Source organism: Andrographis paniculata, unplaced genomic scaffold (assembly GCF_009805555.1).
Source record: "Andrographis paniculata isolate CXL003 unplaced genomic scaffold, ASM980555v1 Contig54END, whole genome shotgun sequence".
Taxonomy (NCBI): Eukaryota; Viridiplantae; Streptophyta; class Magnoliopsida; order Lamiales; family Acanthaceae; genus Andrographis; species Andrographis paniculata.
Genome location: NW_026137589.1, coordinates 715,958 through 732,433, shown reverse-complemented (window position 1 = coordinate 732,433; position 16,476 = coordinate 715,958). Strand labels below are relative to the sequence as shown.

General features: G+C 31.3%; 1 long non-coding RNA gene across 1 annotated transcript; it reads right to left on the bottom strand.

Moving 5' to 3' along the window:
• Positions 1 to 6,575: 6,575 nt before the first annotated feature.
• Positions 6,576 to 10,616, bottom strand: LOC127255947 (uncharacterized). The gene is made up of 3 exons (XR_007839746.1): positions 10,485 to 10,616; positions 9,102 to 9,146; positions 6,576 to 6,900 (listed from the first exon to the last, which is right to left on the bottom strand). It is a non-coding gene; the product is annotated as an uncharacterized LOC127255947 (long non-coding RNA).
• Positions 10,617 to 16,476: the final 5,860 nt, after the last annotated feature.

The window sequence follows — 16,476 nt, the reverse complement described above, 5'->3', positions numbered from 1 at the left end:
TTTGGTGGGGATGTGATAGGTAAAATTCAATTATGTGAGGCTTGTGTCAAAGGGAAGCAACGCAGGGTGAGGTTTAGTACCGGTCATCACATTTCAAAAGAAATTCTGGAGTATGTTCATTCAGATCTATGGGGTCCCTCTCCGGTGAAATCGCAAGGTGGGTGTTCTTACTTTGTCACTTTCATAGATCATTATTCGAGAAAAGTCTGGTTGTACTTTATGAAGACTAAAGATAAGGTGTTTGGGAAGTTCAAGGAGTGGAAGACCATGGTTGAAAAACGGACGGGTAAACAGGTCAAGACTCTAAAAACTGATAATGGGTTGGAGTTCTGCAACGCTCCATTAGATGATTTCTGCAAGAAAGAAGGTATAGTGAGGCACCGCAGTGTACGACACACACCACAGCAAAATGATGTTGCAGAGCGAATGAACCAAACCCTCATGGCGCGTGCTAGGTGTATGCGCATATTTGCTGGCTTATCTAAGCAATTATGGGCTGAAGCAGTAAACACTGCTAGCTATCTGGTTAATAGATCTTCATCAACTGCAATTGACTTAAAGACTCCTCAAAAGGTATGGTCCGGTAAACCCTCTGATTACTCTAATCTAAGAATATTTGGATGCCCTGCATACGCACATGTGAATGATGGTAAGCTGGAGCCGAGGGCGGTAAAATGCATATTTCTAGGGTATGCAACAGGAGTAAAAGGTTATCGACTGTGGTGTACAAAAGGTAAAAATCCTGGTAAATTTCTTATTAGCAGAGATGTAACCTTTGATGAATTTGCTATGCTTGATCAGAGTAGAGGTTGTGAAAGTATTGCAGGTACAAAAGATTGTGGTGCTAACCAAAGGGTGGAGTTTGAGACTCTTGACAGAGTTGTGTTAGAGGAAGAGCAGCAGGATAATACTATTGATCAATCCGATCAACCAGATCAGTCAAAACCTCAAGGGAAACCGATTGAGGGGGAAGCTGATGACGCTGGTACTCGGGTTGAAGATTCCATAGCAGCAAGAAAGGGAAAGAGAAATATTCAGAAACCAGCTAGGTTTGCAGGATGTGTCAATACATGTGACATGAATTATGTGGCTTATGCACTGGCGGTTGGTGATGATCTTGACTCTGATGAGCTAAAGACATATAAAGAAGCTGTGGCGAGTAAAGATGCAGAAACCTGGATTATGGCAATGAATGAAAAGATGCAGTCTCTTGAAAAGAACAAGACTTGGGATCTTGTTGCACTACCAAAAGGGGTGAAGCCAGTGGGATGCAAGTGGGTCTTTAAAAGAAATGAGGGAATTCCTGGTGTTGAACCTGCTAGGTTTAAGGCGAGACTGGTGGCAAAAGGGTTTTCACAGAAGGAAGGAATCGATTACCATGAAGTCTTTTCTCCTGTAGTGAAACACAAAACCATTCGGGTTCTTTTGCCAATGGTGGGTGCTTTTGATCTGGAGCTAGAGCAGCTTGATGTAAAAACAGCATTCCTTCATGGTAATCTAGAAGAACAAATTTACATGTCTCAACCGGAGGGGTTCTACAGTTCTAAAGGGGACCAGGTATGCTTGTTAAAGAAATCTTTGTATGGCTTGAAGCGGTCTCCGAGGCAATAGTACAAGAGATTTGACTCATTCATGGTGTCTAATGGTTATACTCGTAATTAGTTTGATAACTGTGTTTACTCGAAGAAAGTTTCTATTGATTCCTTTGTGTATCTGCTGTTGTATGTGGATGATATGTTAATTGCAGCTAAAAACATGGCTGTAATTAATGACTTGAAGGCTCTACTAAAAGGTGAGTTTGATATGAAGGATTTGGGTGCGGCAAAGAAAATACTTGGTATGGAGATCTGGCGTGATAAAGAAGCAAGACGGCTATGGGTTTCTCAAGAAAAGTATATTGAGAAAGTTTTGCAGGCATTCTCTGTTGATCAGTCCAAACCGGTAAGTACCCCTTTGGCGGCACACTTTAAACTTGATCGAAGCACTATACCGGCTACAGATGAAGAGGTTAGTTACATGAAGACGGTTTCATATTCAAGTGCAATTGGAAGTCTTATGTATGTGATGGTATGTACGAGACCGGATCTCGCTTATGCGGTTAGTGTGGTAAGCAGGTTTATGGCTAATCCGGGTAAAGCTCACTGGGGAGCTGTAAAGTGGATCTTGCAATATTTGAAATGAGCGTCTGATATTTGTCTGGTATATGATGATAAAGGCCATGGTGATGGTCTTGTTGGCTATGCAGACTCTGATTATGGGGGTGACTTGGTGAAACGAAGATCACTGACTTGTTTTATCTTCACTCTGTTTGGATGTGCAGTCAATTAGAAGTCTACTTTACAACCTACGGTTGCACTGTCGACGACTGAGGCGGAATACATGTCAATGACTGAAGGTATTAAGGAGGGTATTTGGTTACATGGTCTGGTGCAGAGTTTGGGTCTGAAGGTGGAGAAACCGGTGTTATTCCGTGATAGTCAAAGTGCTTTGAGTTTGGCTAAAAACCCAGTGTATTATGAGAGAACCAAACATATTGATGTAAGGTTGAATTTTATCTGTGATGTTCTGGAGGAAGACAAGTTTTCTATTTAGAAAATAGCTACATAACACAATCCAGCTGATATGTTGACAAAGGTGCTACCAACGGAGAAGTTTGAGCACTGCTTGAACTTGGTGAATATTCGCAGAAGGTAAAACCCTCTCGGGGCATTTGGCAGGAAGGAGACGACTGAGAGATACTGACGAAACTTTGGCAGTTGGAGAAACTCCAAGTCAAGGTGGAGATTGTTGAAACGTGACTTGGATTTAGCGATCTACCCGACCCTAAACCAAACCGAAAGGGCTGTTTCAATTGGCAGGGTTCCTTTTGGGCTTATCCTAATTAATAACAAATGGGCTTAGGGTTTAGGGTGTTTTGGGATGCTTATAAATAGACAACTATGGTTCTTAGTCGGATGACATATTGTAAATCTCTGAATCAGTATAATAAAATCTCTCCGGTTCCTGCCCATGGACGTAGGTTGACACACCGTCACCAAACCACGTAAAACTTCTGTGTTCTTTATTTGTTTTCTTTCTCGTTTTCTCATAACAATACTCAAATGGGACAAACTTGGTCTTAAATTAAAGCTAACACATATATCTATATTTCCAATTAAATCAAAAAATGAAAATAATATCCAAAAAGAATATAATATTAGTTAAACTTACCGAACAGACCTTTCGTCAAGAAATATGTTGTAAATTTTTAAAAATTAGATAAAATTCATTTTAGACAAAAATGGAACAAATTTGGTCTCTAGTTAAAAGATTACACAAAAATTTACACCTCAAATAAAACAAAAGTATATAAACAACACTAAAAAATTACAAAAAATGCATCAAAATAGTATTTTGTTTTATAAGAGATTTCGTGATAATGACATAATAAAGAAATTGAAACTAATTTTATTTGTTTGTTTTATAAAATAGTTTGAAGGGATAGTTTTGTATATGAGGTATAGAAAATTGTATTGGTAATATAAACATAATGAGTGTATGTGATATATTAATTTTTTTGGAAAAAATGTACTTTGTTTTTTGGTTTTTGACAAAAAAATACCCTGTCCTTTATTAACTACTCCATTCGTCCGGCTGTAAGGGTCTCATTTACTTTTTGCGTTATTGTACTTTAACATTAAAAATATACTTATATTTGTATAATATTTTGTACAAATGGTATTGTAATAGTATTATAAGACACTAATATAAGTATTTTTGTCATTTTCCCTTAATTTATATTACGTTTACATATAATAATTAATATTCAAAGATGAACAGACAAAAGGTAGATGACCTTAGAACCTGACGGGGGTAGCATTATTTATTTATTTATTTTTGTTCTCTAGGATGCCTTATTTTTCTTGAACATGGTTTTCCTTTTAAGGCAAGGTATTGTCTTCGTGATTGGTGAATCTATCTTCCTCCTTTCTTAATTAGATTCTTCTGAGCTATTGGATGTACTTTAGACACTACAAGAAAAAATATATTTTTGTAACAAAACTTTTTTGTCTCTAAATTTACCTTTTCCGTTACTAATGACATTAGAGGCAGAATTAAGAATAAAATTACGTTAGCTACGTGAACTTTAGGGACGAAATTCTGTTACAAATATATTATATTTTTGTAGTGAAAACTTTGATCAACTTTATTCATGTTGTTTAACTTCCCATGTCCCACATAGGAAGTAGATAAAAAGGTAGGGGAGGGGCATTGACTCCTATAAATTGACCCCTTTGGGTCCTATTTTAAGATGACAACAAACCTTTTCCTTTAGTAATTAGAGAGGGCGAAATTAAGATTTGATGAGTTGTTGTCAGGAGGGTTTTGCAATTTTATCCGTGCAAAAATTGTAATAAATATTTTAGTGGATTATCTCATTTTAGGATCGTGGATGTAGATCTGTTGTAAGACCGAACCACGTTAAATTATCTTGTCTTATAATTTTATTTTTTTCTCTCTTCCTTGTGTGTTCGCAACCATTCATACAATACGTTTAATTTAATTCAATTATTTATAAATAATACTGGTTGAATGGGGAAAAGGCCAGAAAAATAGGCTTTTGTTATGTGTATGAATTAAATATATATATATATATATTCAATATATATAATGATGATTAGCATAAAGGAGGAGCTGCACTAATGAAACAATAATTAAATAAATTAATTCCGATTAAAAGAAATCAAATAAATTAAAGCAATGAGAACAATAATTAGTTATAATTCCCATGAATATACTTGTGATTGCAATCTTTCGTGCCATTCAATATGATGTTCTATTTTATTATCATTAATTAATTTTTAAGTAATTAATTGTTCACTCAAATCTAGCACTGTATATAATATGCATATATACTATAGGCATTTCTTTTATTTATTTATTTATTTATTTATTTGATTATTTATTATTGGATACAACTTTTCATATGCACAGATAAGAAAGTCTTTAGCAAAATCGTGCTTGAAGAAGCATGCAATATATAGTGTGTATGGAACCCGGACAGACAGACAGACAGACTGGCGGAAAGATTTTGTACAAGGTATGAAAAAGACAATCGAAGTGTAGTGCGAGTCGCAATTATACTAGGATATATATATATATATATATATACACCCGGCTTCGGCTTCATTTACAGTGTAGAGGCCTTAGCAGAGATTGAATGTCCATTTAGTATTAATACTTAATTGGTTGTACATGTTGTGCCGATCCGGCCAAGTCAGGATGGTGTAATTTAATTGGGTCAGCATATATCATATAGGTGATTAACATATATTTATATATATCTCATCATATGATGCATTATAAGATACCATATGTTGAATTACAATGCTCCTTATGTCCCATTTAATTTGTTCTAGAAAATTGCAAAAAATATCATTCATGTATACCTTATTATTACTTTTGTTCCGTATTTATCTCTACAGCAAAATATATCATATATGTTTGCAAAAGTCGTTATTATTGTCCTTTGGCCATGCGTGATGTTCACACCATGCGCGGTTACGCACTGCTACGCGCGGCCAAATGATATAAATAACGACTTTTACAAACATATGAGATATATTTTACCAGCAAAATAAATATATGACAAAAGTAATAATGATGTATATATGAGATATATAGTTTGCAATTTTTCTTAATTTGTCCACTCTTTCTATTTCCGTCTCTACCGCATAATGTGTTCTTTCATTTTTGGAAATATAATTATACATTTTAATCACATTTTTAAATTAATAATTAATAATTTTTATTTTAATTAAATTATTTAGTCATCTTAATCTTAATTTATAATTATTTTTATTAAAATATAATTATTTTTACTCATATATTTCTCAATTACTTACTAATTATACAATACATAAAACGACATGCCTAAGCAAAATAAGACAATTTAAATGGGACGGAGGTAGTATAATATAATTATCTATTATAAATATGTTGAAATATGTATAGATATATGTTAGCCATCCCTATTATGTATATGAGCATATGCTAACACTACCAAAAAATTGACTTTTTGTAGCAGTCTGAAATTCGTAACCAAAGCTCAATTTTTGTGCAAAAAGGCCTTTTGTGTCGACTTTGTTACGGATTTGAACTACTACGAAAAGTCACAGTACAAAAGGTCATTGCTGCAACAAAATTCGTAATAAATAAGTGGTAGTCAACGCAGTAAATAAGCATGTGTTAGGTTTATTTGTTACATTTTTTATACGCAACAAAAAAATTGATCATGTTTTTGTGACGACATATGTCCGTATCCAAAAATGCGGAACAAAAGTAAAATCTTGTGAGAAAACTTTTTGTTAAAAAATATATCTGAAACAAAAAAGGCGGTACAAAAGTAGACTTTTTGTTAGAAAATTATTTGTTACAAAATTTGTCCATAACAAAAAAAATTAAGTACAAGGCATGTGATTGTAAAACACCATTTGTGTCAGTCAATGCCTATAACAAAATGTTGCTACAAAAGGTTTTTTGGCGTCAAAGAAGGATTTTGTTATAAAATTAATTTCATTACAAATAGCATAATACCTGTTTTTATATCAAATACAAAAATTATAAAAACAATATACAAAATGACACTGATCCAACAATGTTTCCAACACGCCAGAAACATAAATGTAATATTTTACCCCTAACAACCTTATCAAATAAGTACCAACACATCCAAAATCCAGAATATCGAACATCCAAAAGATAAAGAAATAAACATAAGTATTAACGTAGTATAATGAACACACATGGTCGTTGTTCTGCAATTTCCCAGGAGTCACTCAAGGATGACAAAGCAGTTGCAATTGAAAAATAAACTTGTTGCTCCAATCTCCGGGAAAGCACTCAAGAACGGCAAAGCAGCTGCAATGAAATGTGCACTTACATAAGATTTTAATTTCCACATAATAACTACAAAGCATATATCGCTCAAGAGAAGATCTTCTATTTGCTTTAACGCATTGAAGAAACAAAAATACACAGATAATATAAAGAACTACAAACTATAATACAAAAATTTCTATCAAATTCTTATCTAAACTATCTTTTAAATATAAAACCAAAATAAAACATTTGTAATTCATCACCTAAATTAACCAAAACAACATTTGAGTTCATTCAATACATAACATTGATAATTCATCACCTAAATTAACCAAATAATTTTCAGATTTGGCATGCCCTTAAGTCCATCATACTGATTCAATCCAAATCATTCTGAAATAACTATATAGCATTTAAAACTTTGATATGATGCAACACAAGAAAATAACAAAAAGAATTAAAAATCTATATGATATATGGCATGCCCTATAGTTGAAGCACCATACATGTATAGTTTAACTTTAACACGATTTATAGAAATCTTGAACAAGAAATTGTATACAAATTAAGCCTGTAGAGGTTCATGTAGTGTGCCATGATGTTTAGATCCAAATAGGTCCATTTTGATAGTAATAGAGGAGTATGTAATATGCCAAAGTGGTAGTACGATGGGTGTAACCATATTACTAGAGCATTCTAGAGGACGAATGGGGAACAGACCAAAACATCATTCATTACGTGGCATAGTTGATGCAATTAGTTTTCTTTATTTGTAAACATCTTAGAGTTCTCATCCAACTTTGGAGGAATGTAAGAAGTTAACATTCAAATCCGTATCAACCTAGAAGTTAGACTTTTATATTACCGTAGAAGTTACACAATACTATGTTCACAATCATAACATTGATTAAACAACAATTCCAATGGTGTATAATATATTATTTTTATGAATCTTTATATGTAAAGCCTAAGGCTACCTAAGAAAGTGATCAAACTGTGGAACATGCTTTCATTTTCTAAAACAATGTCTACAGGTATACATAATTAATGACATATCTTGCGAGAAGAGGGTAAATGCTTTGAGATTGGAAGGGTGATGGGTACCAACACGAGCAAAATGATTATCTTATGCAGTATACGGAAGATTGGAATGACCGGTGAGCTGCGGCTGCGATTAGCTGCCCGGCATTCATAAACTCATATTCTATGGAAATTATTGATACATTTATAGATGGAGAACCTGGAGAGAAATGGTCATTTTGAGTGCGGTGTTTTTGCGCTATTGTGATGATAAAATATATGGGAGTCTTACAATCATAGTTAGTTTCATTCTATTCTCCGGCAAGCTAAATCTTACATGAATATTTTATTCAGTGACATACATATTTCCGCACACAAAGCAGGGAATCATAGTGTGTGGAGCTGAACTGTTAAGATAAATAGAACTAATTAACCAAGCTACAACTAGTGCAGACTAAGTAATTAGCTAGCACATAGATTAGTAAGTCTGAAACAAAACAAGCAATACAAAAAACAAAACAATTTCAAGGTTTTACTTAGTAATCAATATCTCAAGCAAACCTGAACCTAATGCATTAAGCACCTAGCTTAACCAACCTCAGGTTCAAATTCTTAAGTGTTGAATCAACTTAGAGAACCATGTATCCATATTTGCAAGCATTTATTTAAAATTGCTTTCTACTATTCAATGAAAAAAAAAAAGAAATATGCATTCAAATGTTACACTTTAAAAACGAAACCCACCTAAACGGACTCAACGCAACAATAACTCAGCCGTGACATGAAACTAGTATATTGATTCCTAAGACATCAGAAGGGCAAGTATTTGAAAATGTCTTAAGGTGGACAGTAGATCTTGTCCTTGTCCTTGATCCATGTTGTCTAAGGTGTCAATAATGCTTTTCACAAGTCACTCAGGAAAATGTGTTTTTAATGTAGTAAGTACATAAGAAGACATGTTAAGATTGAAGTTGTAGATTAAAAGAATCTAATCTAGCCTTAATAAAGAGCCAAGCACAAAGACACCTAGAAAATTAAAAGGAAACAAGATAAAATAAAGCCATACCTCTCATCACCATCAGGCACCAATAGGATACCAAACACCAGAATGAAAACAATTATGCTATTCAAACACCACGGAGCTTAAAGAATATGTGTTCAATAAGAATTACTAAGGGAAGAAAGACATTAAGTTCCTTTATCCAAAGTAATAAACTTACGGTATGAAGTCGTTTTGTAGATCTCTTGACAAGGTGACAATTAATCTAGACCATAAAAAATGCAATTCATAAATAACAAGATTTACAACCATTCTGGACAAAAAAAATAAAAAATAAAAAAACTTGGGATTTGACAGTTCATAAACTTCATCAGGGCATAAAGTGTATTGAACCGTAAATATATCATGTAATTCAGAGTGCATACCACATATATAGCACTGGAAAAGTTTAGAGATCAATGAAGCTTCATAAAAGATGAGCCCTTCCCTAAAGATTTAGTGCTATGAAGCTTGTTAGGCTCCTCATACATAATACAAAATATGTGTACTAATAATAGATTCTCGAAAAAAATTTTAAATGCACAAATGCAAAGCAACATGATATTTACTTAATTAATTGCTACAATAATGTATTGGTAACAACCCATTAATGAAAGGACATTTATTGAAAGCAAAACCATCTAACTTTATATTTTTGGTTAACTAAACAAAATTTCAGCTACCAAGAATGAAGTATTACCTAAAAACATAATCAGAAGACAAGATTCCCAAGTGTGTCACTATAAGGGTGCCAAGAAATATGCAAAGTCCGCACAAAGTAATTTTTTTTTAATGAAGTAGTGTTCTGCGCCGACCGAAACAGCATGTAAAGAACTTGAGTTAACAATGATAATTGTGACTCTGTAATATATAATTAATATACAACATCATCTTCGTTAATTCCATTCAGCACAAGGAACTCTAATATGCTATAGTAAGCACTAATCACAACGACTAGAATAGATTATTTTTATATCAAATAAGAAGATACCCAAAACAACACAAAGCATGGTCTTCAGTTCACAATGCTTTAAACATATATACATTCTTTTTTTTTTTTTTTTCATTTACATAATAAAAACATACTGCATAGTGTTCTTTCCCTGCCTTCACACTTTATAAACAAACATCAGCCAAAAAAAATCATCGAGATAAGACTTTTTGGGAAGTTTTGGGTAGAATTTCTGCGATTCTACGATGTAATTCTCCCAGGACATTGAAAACCTTAACTGGCATAAGCTTCATTTATGAAATTTCATAATATGTAGAAAAAAAAAACATAGAAATTATGATCGAAGACAATAACATAGGACCACCAAAATTTAGGAATTAAGTTTCAAATCATGTTTTAAAGAAGGAAAATCAACACCAAAAGGCACATGAAATCATTCAAAAATTTATATAAGAGAACCAATTCGAACAAAATTCTACTCAATCAAGGGGAAGCACATAATACGCGTTATTAAAATAATAATAAAAAAAATAGACGGTTGAACTAGCCACATAATTCGAAGAACAATAAATTAGAAGGGCTTACGATTACAAAATGGAAGACAACACAAACCTTTGGGGATAACACCAGATAGTCATCTTTTGCACTAGTGTGGCTGGTGGAAGACGTCATCGGACGGAGTTGGGGACGTCGGCGCGAGGCGACGATGGGGCAGGCGAGCAGCGATGTGCGAGAAATCACTTTGGCGGTGTAGTTGGGTTTGGGTTTAGGATATTGGATTAGGGTTATGATTCATTTTTAGTTTTATTTTTTTAAAAAAAATAATAATAATAATTTGTAAATTTTTTTCAAAATCCTTAAGTCATTTTAAAATTTTTCTCAAAATTTATATGTACTTTTTAATGCAGATTTTTTGTTTATTTTAAATATTATATGCTTGTGTTTTTATTTAATTTTTTTAATAATATATTTTTTATGTTTTAAAAAATAATTAATTTTTTTTAATTGATATTTTAGGTATGATTTATGAAAATATTTTCATATTTTTATTTTTATTTATTTTTTTGATAAATTTATTCAATTTTTAAATAAATTTATTTTTAAAATAATTATATACCGATTTTTTTGATATATAGAATATTTAAAATTGACTTATTTGTTACGGCTTGAATTGCATAACAAATATATATATGACGATGTTCCGTCCAAAATGTAATTGTTACGGATAACTATCGAAATAAATAATCTTTTTTTTTTTCTAATTTTAAAATAATTCTATATAGATTTTCTAAGTATATAGAAAATTTTTAAATTGACCTATTTGTCACGGCTTGAATTACGTAACAAATATATATATATGACGAAATTCCGTCCAAAATATAGTTGTTACGGATAAATTGTCGAAATAAATACAAAAAAAAGTTGACCAATCATTAAACTTTTTTGTGACGACAACTTTCATAACAAAAGTCACTTTTTGTGACGAATTTATTTTGACGGACTACATATCCGCTACAAAAAGCCAATTTTTTGGTAGTGTGATCCGATCAAATATGATCCATACCCTGTTTAATTAGTGCATCTAACACTGAGTACTATGTGAAATAAGAATTGTGTACTATCTATTTATTTTTTAAATCGGTGATCTAGAAAAGTGCGTATGTTGTTCTATAAAAATATGTCTGATACTCAATAGAAATATATTGGTACTTTATAAAATATATCTAGTGCTCTATGTAGTGTATATTATATTCTATATTGTGTTGTTAATTCCCCAAATACCATCAATTCAAGAATTCATAAACCATCGATCAAGAATCTAAAATACACCAATCAAGAGTCCATAAACTAACGTTATTAATATACTATATGATATTTGGAATTTCAATAAGTGCTATTTGAACAATTGAACGATGTTATATGATAAAATCAACACGGTGCTGATTTTATCAAATAAGTACCATAACTGCGTCATATAAGCAGTGTGTTTACTTTGAGTGATTAGAGTAAATAATATTATTTTATCCAACTTAATTATATATCTACTGTAATTGATTAAAATTCGATTTAATTAAAACTCTCTACACTAATAGACTTTTAATTAAGGATAATTAAGAAGGATGAAATTAATTTATTTAAAGAATATTTATACTAAATTGACGTTATCTTATATTTTATCAAATAAAGTAAATTTTATTTCGATTATGCATGTGACTAAAGTGCCGATGTACAATTTAATTAAGCATTTGCTGAATTAAATTTTAACCATTTATCTTATATTAATAATTTTAAAACTAAAAATTGTGAAAAGATTAAGGACTGATTTAAATTCAACCATTGTTGAATGAATAAATTTAGTAGAAATCGTCCGATTAATTAATATCATAATTATATAGGGTTTGTTTCATCGGTGTTTTGATTTGATTTTTTATGTAAAGAATAGAAATTTTCGTCGGTAAAAAAAAAAAATTATATTAAATAGGATTTTTGTGATATGATAAAATATATATATATTGAGAATTTTTGTGATACGATAAAATATATATTGAAAATCATATAGAAAAAGAAAGTTTGAAAGAACAAACTCATAATCTATTAAATAATCATAAGGATTACAATAATATCCTTTAAAGTAAATGCACAATATTATACTCCCTCCCTCCTATTTCAAAGTATCATTTTTATCATTTTCAAGAAGTTGGGACACCAATCTTAAGGTTGGTTGTTTGGTTAGTCTTGAATTTTACAATTAAGGATAAGAGAATAGAAGAGAAGAGTAGGGATTTGATAGATAGATAGATGATTATAATATGTTTATGTTACTTATTATTGGAAGATTTTGGCGTTTGGAGGGTACCGAGAATTATCTGAAAGAGAAGAGAAGAGGGAGGAGGTGAGGTGAGGAAATGCTATCTGCCTACCTGCTTGGTGGTTGATTGTTGTAATTGTTGTGATACTTCTTGTTCTTCTTGTCGTAATATATGTTCTATGTCTTTAACAGATAGACAAAGCAAGGTAACTAGTAAGCAAGCAAGTTCAGTAGATAAACTTAAAAGTCATAGTGGAAAATAAGTATTCCTAATATAAATGCATTTACATTAGAACCAAAGAATTGTTCAATCAATTAACTTACAGTACTATACTTGTTTGTTTGTGGGGAAGGACGATAAGATGAACATGCAGATGTAAATGAAAATGGAGAGAAACTCAGAGAAAATGAAGGATTGGAAGAAGAAAAAAGAAAGAAAATAGATTTGTTTTCTGATGAATTTAGAAGTTTCCATATTCAGTTGTCAAGATAGAAGCATGCTTGCTCAATTTTGGAATGATGCATATCAAGCATGAATTTTTTTTTTTTTTTTCAAATTACATTATACCAATTTATATCATATTTTACTGTCTCCTGTTTTCATTTATTTTTTTTCCTTTTAGGTCACTCCTAATGGATATGCATAGATGGCTCCATGTGCAGTGCTCTATCTGATAGTTCAGCATGCTGCATTCATTAGTTTCAATATTTTAGTTTAGTTTGTTTCTAGTTTTGCAACATGTTTGTTTTCCTAATGTGGATTCTAACAGGTAGGTGTTATGTATTTGTTTTGTTTTATATTAAATTCTTCATCAATGTTTATATTTCATAATTAATTTTTCTCTTAGGTTGGACGTGAGAGGCATTCAGCCTTATGTCTTGTGCAAAAATTTGTAAACTTGAAGGAAATAGGAACTAAATTGTAGATTATATCTGCATGTGTTGTTGATCACTTAAAGGGCTTTATTTTTTTGTTGAAACTGATAGACAACATGATATCTATGAAGTGATTTTCTTGCCCTTGTTCGAGTATCTGATTATTATATCTAGTTAAAGTAATTGTGTTTGAACAATCTATCTACATTTGAGGCTTTTTGTTAGATGCATGCATAAACAATTTCGTGTGGGTGTATTATATGTATCATATATCTACTTGAATTCTTAGTAATGTTAGGAACTATCTAAAATTTTGAATTTGCAGGCATATAAAGGGATTGGGACTGTATATTCCAGTAAAGTGATGAAGGTTCTAACTAATGAAATTTCTCGTTTTCAATCGGTAAGAAACAAAACGGTTGGAATCTCTAAGGGCATGTTGGCCCGATCTTTAGTGGAAGGCATAAATGTGATCTTGCATAAGTAGAAAACTATCTGCTAACATTGAGAAATTTCATTGGTATTTCTGGAAAATAATTTCCTAACTTTGTGAATTTAACCAATATATGCTAGGTTGTATATGTCAATGAAGTTCGGAAGAAAGTAACTATGAAATTGATTCCAAGGATTGATTCAAAAGCAATGGATGAAAAAATTGTAAGAATATTCACTTCTTATTGTTTTCAGATGTTTTGAGATGTCTGTCATTCCATTTTGATGCAAATGCCTATAGATGTATAAGTGTAAACACCTGCATGGGCCTGCACAAACACACATGTTAATATTCATTTGTAGAGCTGTTTGATAGTTTATTATTGTTGTATGATTTATTGTTATTATGTTTTAGTGGTCACCCCAAAGTTGTGTTTTGGTTTTAGTTGTTGGTATATGCTTATTTAAGATAGGATCCAGACAATAATTTGATTTAATTTCGGATTGGTTGAAATAAGTTTAATTTAATTTATTTAATTTTGAATTTGTTGAAATAGGTTTTTTGTAATTTATATAGAACCTGTTTGATTGAATTGGTTTAATGTATTCCATGTCGATCCAAATGAAGAGACATACAAGGATTTATAAATTGTTAGTTCGATTTGTATTTTTTGTTATTATCTAATTGATTTGCAACTTAGTCTAATGTATTTTTGTTATTATCTTAGGATTTCAATGCAACTTTTTTTTAGCCTTTATACTTTTTTTTTTGTTTTTTTGTATATTTCGAACATCGATTAAATAATTTAAAATTTAGACTGATATACTATTATGATTTCAGTACAGCTTCTTCATTGGCCTCGTTCTTGGATACTTTTGCCGGGGATTCATTTCCACTTTACTCTCCTGGTGGTCAATTTTCTTTGTTGCTTTTTTTAGGTGTCTCGCCTTGAAACGATATTGTATGAATTGCTCTTGAGGACTGATGAATATTTTTTTAATGTGTATTGTGGTTGAGTAGGAATTGTATATATTATTATTTTTATTGTCTTAGAATTTGTAGTGTGATGTACGGTGTTGATTGTAATGGAATGGCTTAGTCCTTGATATTACTGCTATAATTTCGTAATAAATGTTTTTGTGATTCTTATTGACGAATGAAATGGCGTAATAAAAATCGTAACAAAAGCCAATCCTATGTGCAAAAAGTCCGATTTTTTGTTACAAACTATGTGACGTAACAAAAAATGTAACAGAAGCCAAGCCCATGCACGGGCCGGGCTGATTTATTGTGATGAAGAAAGAGCGTAATAAAAATCGTAACAAAAGCTCCGCCCACGCGCGGGCAGGCAGCGTTGACCATCCACAATTGTGATGAAAAATTGCATGGTAAAAAACATTCGTTACGCGAGTATACATTACGGTAATAAGTCGTAACTACGGCGTTACAAAAACTATATTTTGCACGAAAAACAAGTTTTAGTTACGATTTTTTGGCGTAGCATAAAACTGCTTTTTTGGAAGTGAGTATTCAAATGAATTTTTTCCAATTTCAGGTTCGTGAAATATTTCTTATATTTTAGGATGGTGTACGCTGATGCACTATCAATGAGACATAAATTGTCTTTCGTATTATTCATTATAGCGCATTCAACATTCATATTTCTTCTGAAAGAAAGAAATATCACAAAATAAATATATCAGAAATTTAAACAAAATTCATAATTTTTATGTTATTACCAAATATAAGAGTAAAAATAATTATATATAAGGAGTTTCTAATATATATTATCACATTGCACCTTCAGGGTGTTTAAAATATAAATCATCGAAACTTTCAAATATGTATTATCCCATTGCACCTTCAGGGTGTCCAAAATATGAATCATTAAAAATTTAATGTAACTTCAGCGTACATAACATACAATATTAGGGGGTTATGAAAAAAAAAAAAATCAGAAATTTAAAATATGTATCTTCAGGTACTGAATATATAATATTGAGGGGTTTCACAATATGAACCTTCAGGGTGCTCAATATACACTATCGATAATTTTTAAAATATGAACCTTCAGGGCTACCAAAATATAAACCTTCAGGGTTACCAAAATATAAACCTTCGGGGTTATCAAAGTATGTGCCTTTTGGGTATATAAAAAAAAATCACACATCTAATTGTGTGTTAATAATAAAATATCACCACCAATAGCATTATTTTTCAAATTTATTTATTGAATATTGACATCTTCGGGTGCAGTTTTATCTATAATAGCTAGTGAAAAAATTAAAAATTTATGTTAGTAATAATTTTATTGAAATAAAATAATTAAATAAATACCTCGAATTTTTTGCAAAGCTTTCACAAAGCTTTGATATCTTTTTATAATATTTGGACAGAATATCGGGATTTTTTTTTTCTTCAAATGCAAATTTTGCAACCTTTTTAAATAACTTTAAAAGCACAAAATAAATATGTTATATTTATAT